The sequence below is a fragment of the Lepus europaeus genome, chromosome 10, assembly GCF_033115175.1.
Source record: "Lepus europaeus isolate LE1 chromosome 10, mLepTim1.pri, whole genome shotgun sequence".
NCBI lineage: Eukaryota > Metazoa > Chordata > Mammalia > Lagomorpha > Leporidae > Lepus > Lepus europaeus.
In genome coordinates, this window is record NC_084836.1 from 42,421,518 (window position 1) to 42,431,488 (window position 9,971).

Consider the following 9,971-nt stretch of genomic DNA (forward strand, 5'->3'; position numbering starts at 1 on the left):
AATACTATCAAAATATAATTTGACAGAGAACTTAAAGGAACACAAGTAGAAAATTAGTATTTACTTTAGAGAAAAAAAGTCAAAGCAGAGACAATTACTGGATATTCCAGTACATGGAAACATCAATATGAGAGTGTAATATATCAAGCAGAATTAGTTTCTTTTCAAGAACATATTTCCTGTGATGACTGAGTCAGAGCTAAGAATACTAAATAATAACCAACATATTAACATCCTAAACAGGTAAATGAGACTAACTCATTTATATCTCATTCAGTGATATAGTTAGGTTTTTTTTTATTCAACTACTTAAAAACCTAAAATAGAGTATATTTTATCAATCATAATCTTTATCACTGGTACTAATTTTCCTGTTTTCTTCAATCAGATATGTGACCTCAATTCCTAAATGCAGTGGAATACCCAGTCTCATATTTCTCAAAGCAGAGAACCCAGAACATATGAAAACCTCAGTATTTCATGCTCCCTGATTGAAAATCACTGGTCTACTTGATCAATAATAACCACCTGCACTCCAAGAGCTTCGTGAATGCAGCTCCACAACCAGGCCCAGTACCCTGCTGTCACTGCCAATCAAATAGCCATTAAGTGAGTCAGACAAGGATCTTGATTAATGTCCATTTCATGTATTCATAAAACTGGTTTCTTGGGCATCTTATACTTTATAATACACTTCCTAATCTGAGAGGCAGCCTCCAAGACACTGCCAAGCTCCTGTTTCCTGGTAGTCATAGCCTTGTGTTCTTTCCCTCAGTACCTACTAAGATTTCCTAACTCACTTCTAACAAATACCACTGTGGCTTCAACCTTGAGTACTTCTCTCTCTCTCCCCCTCTCCTCTCTCTCTCTCTCTCTCTCTCTCTCATTTGTTCTTGGGGGAGTCAGCCATTATGATATGAGCTGTCCTATGGAGAGATCCCTGCAGTGAGGAAATGGGGAAGGTTTCTGGCCGAACAAATAATAATGAGCTGAAATAAAGTTTTCTGCTGATAGCCTTCAAGTAATTGATTCCTGTGAGGAGCCGAATCCTGCTAACAATTGTGTTACTGACTTCAGAATTAAGTCTCCTCCCAGTTGAGCCTTCAGATGAGACCACAGTTCCACCTGACAGCTTGACTGAATCATGAGAGACCTTGGGGCAGAGGCACTAAGCCAAGTTCTGCTCAGATTCCAGATCCTGGTGAGAAAATAAGTGTTTGTTGTTTAAAACCTCTTTGAGGCAATCTGCTGTGCAGCAATAGACTAATTTATTTCTTATAATTTGTGCAACTTATTTTTTCTCATCTTGTGACTAGCTTCTGAATTTAAAAATGTTTTGAAAATGTAAATAAGTATTCACATTATGGGATTATAAGTATATAGGGGTCTGTGATACTCTCTGCTTTTGTAGTCTTAGAAAACACCAAAGTGGGGCACTGTGGCACAGCAGGTTAACGCCCTGGCCTGCAGTGTCAGCATCCTATATGGGCGCCAGTTCAAGACCCATCTGCTCCACTTCCAATCCAGCTCTCTGCTATGGCCTAGGAGAGCAGAAGAAGATGGCCTAAGTCCCTGGGCCCCTGTACCCACGTGGGAGACCCGGAAGAAACTCCTAGCTCCTGGCTTTGGATCAGCGCAGTTCCGGCTGTTGTGGCCAATTGGGGAGTGAACCATCGGATGGAAGACACCTCTCTCTCTCTCTCTCTCTCTCCGCCTCTCCTCTCTCTGTGTAACTCTTTTAAATAAATATATCTTTTAAAAAAAACCACCAAAGTTTCTTAATATACTGTGTATATTGAGAATGAGAATTCACATTACCCCTTTCTTCTCTTCATCAAATTAAATATTATTTCCTCTTCCATGTATCTATTACGAATTATTCCTCATCTTTTTAGAAAATGGTTCTACTTCTATGACAGGTTATTAAAAGAATTTAGATACATTTGCCCAAGGACAAGCTGACATTTTAAAAAGAAAGGCTTAAAAGTATGTAAAGATTTTTTTACTTTTTACTTAAAAGACAGAGTGAGAGAGAGAGAGAGAGATCTTCCATCCACTGGTTCACTTCCCCAGCTGACCACAACAGCCAGGACTGGGCCAGACTGAAGCCAGGAGCCAGGAACTCCAACCTGGTCTCCCACATGGGTGGCAGGGGCCAACATATGCTTCTTCTGGGAATATATCCAAAGGAAATTGTCAGCATGTGAAAGAGATATCTGTACTCACATGCTTATTGGAGCACTATTCACAGCAGCAGATCTGGAATCAACTGAGATGCCCATTAATGAATGACTGGATAAAGAAATGTAGCATATACATACAAAGGAATCTTATTTAATCAAAAATAAAGAAGTCCTCAGATGTACAACAAAATGGATTGAAATGGATAATTATGCGAAGTACAATAAGCCAGAAAGAGAATATATTTTCTTTTATGTGGAATTTTACTATGTACATGTAGTTGTAAAATGTGTGCCTGCCATATTATTTAGTATGCATGTGCTTATAAATGTTGTCTTCACTTAATCACCCCTTGAATAGTAATATTCCCATCTTCCCTTGTGTTATGATTCTTGCAAAGAATCCCACATTGTGTAATATTAACATGTCACTTCTGCTTTAAAAATAGTATGAATTTGTATATATGTAATGTTTGCATGAGAATTGAATATGTGACAACATATTAAAAACTTAAATCTATCTGTTATCACTGAACTCTTCTTTATACTTTTTATGTATTATTTGAAAGATTTTAGAATAAAAAGACAAATCCCCACGGCTTAGAACAAGCATCTATTTCATGTTTATAGATTAATAGGTTGACTGGAAAATCTCTGCTTTAGACTGCAAACAAATTAGGTTCAAGATCATGTGCTTCTCATTTCAGATGGGAGAATCTCCTAGAAGGGTGAGCAAAACTATTTAATGCTTCTTGCGGCTTAAACTCAAATTTGGCACATTCTCACCGCTTTCTTTCCATTGCCAAATGTAGTCCCTTAGCCAAGCCCAAAGTCAGTGGGCTAGGGAAGTATACTGGGCCCTTAATAAATCCTGACAGGAGAAGAAGGAAGAATTACACTCAAATAGTACCGTGTACCACAGCATTTACGAAAACACTAAAAAACTGACTAAATAGCTTGATACATACTTGATACACACACACAACACATATATATCCTAAGATTTTATAGTTTTAACACAATGAAAAATTGCTTTCTATCTCATAACCTATTCTTTGGTAATATGTCTATTAATACAAACCATCCCATTTTAAATAAGGACATACAGGGGTCTTTAGTCATTTTGAGGAAATTTTTTTTCCATAATTCCTCAAACTGATACCTAATGGCTCTGAAGTAGTATCTGCAGTTATTGAATTATTTTAGAATCTATGTCCCTCATCATTGTAAATCACTATAAATTCAAATGCATTATATTTTCTGGGTAACTTTAATTTAAACCTTTCACAATGACAGTCTGATTTTCACAGGTAGAACAGAAATGATAGTTGTTTTGATAAATTCTTCACCTCTCATCTCTGCTGCACCCTAAAGGGCATCCAAAAAACTATATTTCAGCCACCATCTAATACAGTTTATCCCTCCTTTCAAAAAATGGGTTAAACGTTCATTTATTTTCATCTACTTGAATGACAGAATAACAAACTTCCATTCACTGGTTCGCTCCCCCCAAATACCCACAACAGCTACTGCTGGGCCAGGATGAAACCAGGAGCCTGGAACTCCAGCACAGTCTCCCATGTGATTGGCAAGGGTCCAAGCACTGGAGCAAGCATCTGCTGCCTCCCAGAGTGCATTAGCAGGAAGATGGATCCAAAGTGGAAGTGCTGGGACACAAACTGGCACTCTGATGTGGGATGTAGTCCTCCCTTGCAGCAGTTTAACCCACTGAGCCCCAATGTCTGCTGCTCCTTGACTACCAAGGGCAGGATTGCCACTTGAGCCTTTCTCTTGGGATACCCCTCCTCAATGCTTCCATTTTACTCACATTTCGTGTGTTTTAGAATGAACAGTTTATGTGTCTGCCTTACTAACTATATTGTAAATTCCTTCAAATAAAAAATTGAATCTCATTTATTTCGGTATCGTCTACACCTAGTATACTGCCTAAAATCTCAATACGTGTACATTAAATCAAAGCTGGCTAGATGAGTAGAATAGACCTAACTTTTCAGTCAATGGCCTACTACTCTTTGAAATTCTACTTAAAAATAAGGATTTTTTCCACTAGGAAATATAATTATTCCATTCCCTAAGTATCGTTCAAATTTGAAATATTACCTAGGAAGATTAAAACATGCCCTCATTTTAAACCTATTGGCCTACACTCGTTAGTGTCAAAATGACAAATTTTAAAAAAAAAATTGTTTCACCGCCACAATGCAAGGCAGGAATTATAAATCCAGAGAACAAAGACTACCATACCATGTAGAATATCAAGCTCCCCATGAAAAATGAAATCCTAGGAGTCATTACAAGGGCAAAATTCTTACAGAAAATGAGCATCAGTATCAAAGGTTGCCAGGGTTCCTGTCCTAGGTTCAGTTTTAGTACATCATAATCAAGGGCTTGTCAAAAGCTCACAAGTAGATAAAGACTAGGCAGCATTGAGGCACAGCGGGTTAAGCTGCCAATATCGCAAATCATAGTGCTCTTCTTCCAATCCAGCCTCCTGCTAATGCATCTGAGAAGGCAGCGGAAGATGGCCTAAGGGCGTGTGTCCCCGATACCCACATGGGAAACCCAGAGTTCCAAGTTCCTGGCATTTAGGGAGTGAACCCGCAGACAGATCTTTCACTGTCCTTCCTCACTCTCTCACTCTGACTTTGAAGTAAATAAATCTTTAAAAAAAAAAAAAAAAAAGAAAAGAAACCCAAATTTGAACTTAGATTAAGGAGAAACTTCCTAGGTTTGAAGAGACATTCTAGGGCAAGCTTTTTGGTACAGTGGTTGAGCCACCAGCTGGGACACAGGCATCTCATGTGTGTGCCAGTTTGACTCTCAGTAGCTCCACAATCAATCTAGATCCATGCAAATACACTTAGGAAAGCAGTAAAAGATGGCCCAAGTGCTTAGCCCCCTGCCACCCATATGGGAGACCCAGATGGAGTTCCAAGCTCCTGACTGCCTGGCCCAGTCCCTGCCAAGGCAGCCATCTGGGGAGTGAACCAGTAGATGGAAGCACTCACTATTCACCCCCTGCTCCCAGCCCTGTCACTGCCTTTCAAATAAAATTTTTAAAGGAGACTTTTTTTAAAAAAAGAATTCTTGTAAAAAAAAGAGAGCTACCATCTAAAATGTCTTTAAATATCTCAAAATCCTAGGGGAAAAAAAAAACAGGCTAGAGAAAAAGGCTATTCTTTTAGAAATGTTAGGGCTTGTAAAGCTTTGGGAAAAGATGATGTGCAAGGGATTGCAGGGAAAAGAGAAGCCAGACTAAAACTGGTCAAGGCAAAGTAGAAATTAAGAAATGGGAAACTGTAACATGTTACTCTACTTGGGCTACCCACTTTTCATGTCAGAGTGCCTGGGTTCAGGGCTTGCTTCTGCTTCCAATGCCAACTTCCAGCTAATGTGCATCCTGGGAGGAATGGCTCAAGTAGTTGGGTAGCTGGCACCCATGTCGGAGACCCAATTTGAGTTCCAGGCTTCTGGCTTCAAAATGGCACAGCCTGTGTTGTTATGAACATTTGGGTAGTGAACCAGCAGGTGGAAGATCTTTCTTTCTCAACCTTCGAATAAATCAAAGTAACTAATTTTTAAAAATAAGAATGGAAAATTGTAAACATTTGGTCAGAAGCAATGATGCATATTTGAAAGGTAGGCATGCGATGTTTTCCTTGCTGATAACACACAAGTAGGTGATTATTTTTGCCTTTATTTAGAGGATAGAAAGGAACTCCTCTAAAGCCATTTCTGAAGACATGGTGCATGAAAGTACAGCTGCAAATGAAAGCCAATGGGAGTCAGAAATGGCCAAATCAATAGAGGAATAACAGTGAGTGGATTGTCTGCACCACTTGAGACTTCTTTTTTGTACACAAGAAGTAAAGAAACTGCTGTTAGGTTAAATAACAGTGGACAGATCTATTTTACAACACAATCTTAACTTATATGAAAACATGTTTAATAATTTATCCTAAAATGTTGCTAAAAATCATTAAATTATAGTAACTTAAGAATCTTCACTGTACTAGTCTTAAAAAGCTTTCATATTTACACATCTCTTGTAGATTTTCATAATTATTTTCAGAGATGAATATTTCTTGGTTTTTAATTTTTTTATTTCACCATTCTTTTATGGTCCATGTATTTTATGTTTTACTCTAACTATTGGCACTTAAGGATGTCTATCCTTTTAATCTATCTGATGTATCTATGTTTAAAGATTTATTACACATGAAAATAGTATAAAATACTATAGCAATATATGTCAATCTATTGTTTTTGGGTTATCCCAGTGTCTTTTACTTAGTACATACTCAAAAATATTTGAGTAATTCCATGAAATATCTAATTCTGACAAATTATAAACATTGTGAGGACTTGGAAAGCTCTCATTTAGTTTTAATGGTATTTCAAAACATCACGACTGTGCTAATAACTACATGACCAGAATGAACTAAAATTAAATATGGATATCTTTCTGAAAGACTTTTATAGTTAATTGAATTATTTCAATTGCATTAGAGAAGTACAATATTTAAAGAAATCCTTTGGTGAAAACTATTACAAATGTACTAAGTCTCTCTTTATTCAACAACTTATCTGCTGGGCTTTTGTGTTGCTCTAGGCAGAATTTGGAAGATACTAACACTTGCAATCATGAGTTATAGAAGCTTTAGCCAGGAAGTTAGCAAACAATTTAAATGGTTGTCAGGGAGATGAGAGAAGAGGCACAGAGGAGCTCTGAAAAAAAAAATAGCCCAAATTCTTCAAATCAAGAATTCTAGTCAGAAAGATGATTTTATCTGCAAGCAGCTTGATTCTATTGAACAGCTTTGTCCAGGGTAGGTCTAAAGGCCACTTTGATCTTCTGTGTAATGCTCATCTCCTATGCAAATTTACATCTCTTCTTGGTTGATTAAGATCCACATTGTATCCATGAAGTTTTCAATTTTGATTCTCAAAGTTTTTCTTTGATCGAATGCTTCCTCCTTGAGGATTAGGGGGTTATTAGAGTTCTGGCAGATGGAAGTTGTGATTCAAAACTGGATCCTGCCTAAAACAGAGCCCTCTAGGGTCTGTATGGGGCTATATAAAGACAATTAAAAAGCAAAGACCAGAATATATCCAACCATTGTCACAGTAATAGAAATTCCCCTAAGGAAAATGAGTATGAACCTAAATGGACAGTTTTAGTTTTGGTTGTCATCTGGGCCACCTCATCCTGACAAAATATCAAAACATGTTTTAAGTATGGTTCTAAAAACAGTTATCCCTATAATGTTCAATGAGGAAGAAGAGTAATCCAAATGGGAAAATACTAGTGTTTTACATATACCAACACATTACAATCTTTTAAACATACTGAAAGACTACAGAAAAGACTACATTTTCTATTTCCGCTAATGGGAAATTTTTGCATGTGCATAATTGTGGTTTATAATTAGGAGAATCAGTTATTCACAAGTAAACTGAGGCTTCCTAACTTTATAAGTGACTATGGAAACATCTTTAACTATACTTTAATTCTTTCAGAGTATTTTTCTTGCATTACTTTTTCTGTAAGTTCTTCCTTATAGTAAAACCTCTAGTCATGGGATGCAAAAATAAGTTTCAAATTAGGTAGTTTACAAAAACCAAAATGTTCTAAATTAACAAAATGTCATTTTAAATGCATCTAATAGTTTTATATCCCTGTGTTATAATAATCTTTTATAAAGACACAAAACAATACAAATTACTGTTGGTAAAATTTTAAATCATAAAACTATCACCAAAGCTTTTAAATAAAACTGTCAAATATCATAAAATGTCTGCTACTTTATGAAAAGCATTCAATTCTGGGCTCTTTCATAATATTCACAAAGAATTTCCATCTGAAAGAAGACATGTGTTCCTTACAAGGCCTTTACAAAGAAAGCAGATTTTTTATTGTTTTTGTAAGCAATACTTGATTATCATATGGAGCATGTTACCATATAATTCTGTCCTATATTTATAGGCAGGAATCACAACCATAGGAACTCTGCAAAGCAAGCTTATGTAATATTCATTTATCAACAAGTTCTGCAGATCAAGCTGAGCGAAGAATAAGAAAAAGAATTGGAGGGCAACTAAAACACCTATACCTCCTGCGTATGTTTAACATGGAGCAAGGAATAATTATTCTGCCAATCTGCAATAATACTGTAGTATTGACTAATAAGTATTTAAGAAGAGGGAACATTATTGTACAGTTTGATTTAGTCATTATCCTTTCAATCTCTTTCAGCTTCTGTAACTTTAAAGATGTGGGACATGTGTTTTGCATTGAACAGTTACATCCAGAGCCTCAGTTTCAGCGTGGATTACGTGAAAGCAGAGGGTATGTCAATTTAAACCCATTATGGTGAGTAAGTAACAGTCTTTGTGACTGGATTGGCCACCCTTGGCTGAAGACTTCCTCTACCCTGTCATTATGGAATGTCTTGTGGCTGACCGGCCCCAGCTTCCATCTGCCCCTTCACAGCCTTCTCACACTCAATGAGCAAAGAACTGCAGAATATCAACCAGTCTTTGAGCAAGTCATGAATTCTTCCCATGAATCCAGGAAGGAAATGTATCATTTCCTCCCTGAAGTTGTCAGGATTTTAGGAGCCAAACCTCTTTTTTTTTTTTTTTTTGCCCCTGTATGACTGTTTTGTTATCTAACAGCATAGGAACCAAACATCAAACTAGATAATCAAAGACTACTTTTTTTGTGGTAACCTTAGGAGTGCTGAAATGTGCTTTTCATCAATTTACTCCATGTCCTTCCAGCTGCTATGATTCATGATTGGCCCTTTCCAAACTTCCATATGGGGACTATACTTTGGCATCCTGGGGCAGTGAAAGAGAAGTAATTTATTGAAGCAAATGCAGTTTTAGAATGGAGAACAGGTTGACCTTCTGGAGCTTGCATAACTGAACCAAGAAAACTAAATATATATATAATGATGCTTCCAGTATTAATAACATTGTTTCTTCAGTGGAAATACAGTAAGATCACAAACTGAAGGAGAAATTAAAGGGCTCACTGAAAGACAAATAAAACAAAAAAACTAAGAAGAAAGATGAACCTGGTTCAAGGTTAGCATATTGATTTCTAGACTTCTCATCCAAATTGCATTTCCCAGAAAACCTTTCTTGCTTAAGAATTACAAGGCCAATCAATTAAGAGATTATCATGGATACTACTGAGTATGAACAACTAAAAGCTGAGTTTAGCTCTCAGTAAACTTGGATTCAACAAACATTTTGCAATTAAGTGCTATGAGTAAAATAAATTACTTATCTTTTGAAACTATGCCTTCTCCTTGTCTTTATTCCAGGAAATTAGTAAGTGGTAAAGTTGCACATAATATCCAATTATGAACCTGTATAATTCTATTACTGCTTTATGAAAATGCATTGGCCAAGAACATAGTCTCATATTTATTTTGCATTATCTTTTAATGGATTTTGAAACACTTAAACTTACTTGTAGTTTTCTTATCATTTATATTTCAAGGATCAATATACTAATGTGCTTTAATTCTGGAAATCAAATTTAGGACTTCGTAAGGACTCCAACATCAAAATCTGTGTCCTTCCAAGATGCATTCTTCTTACCTGATTTATACTCTTACAAACATATAAAAACTTTTTTCAGAGACATGTAAATTCACATTATGGCACATCAGGATAGCTCAGTATTTGCACAGAATTTTTGAGAATTTAGCACCAACACTATTATAATCCAGTGATCATCAGTCAAAGGTTTTGAGA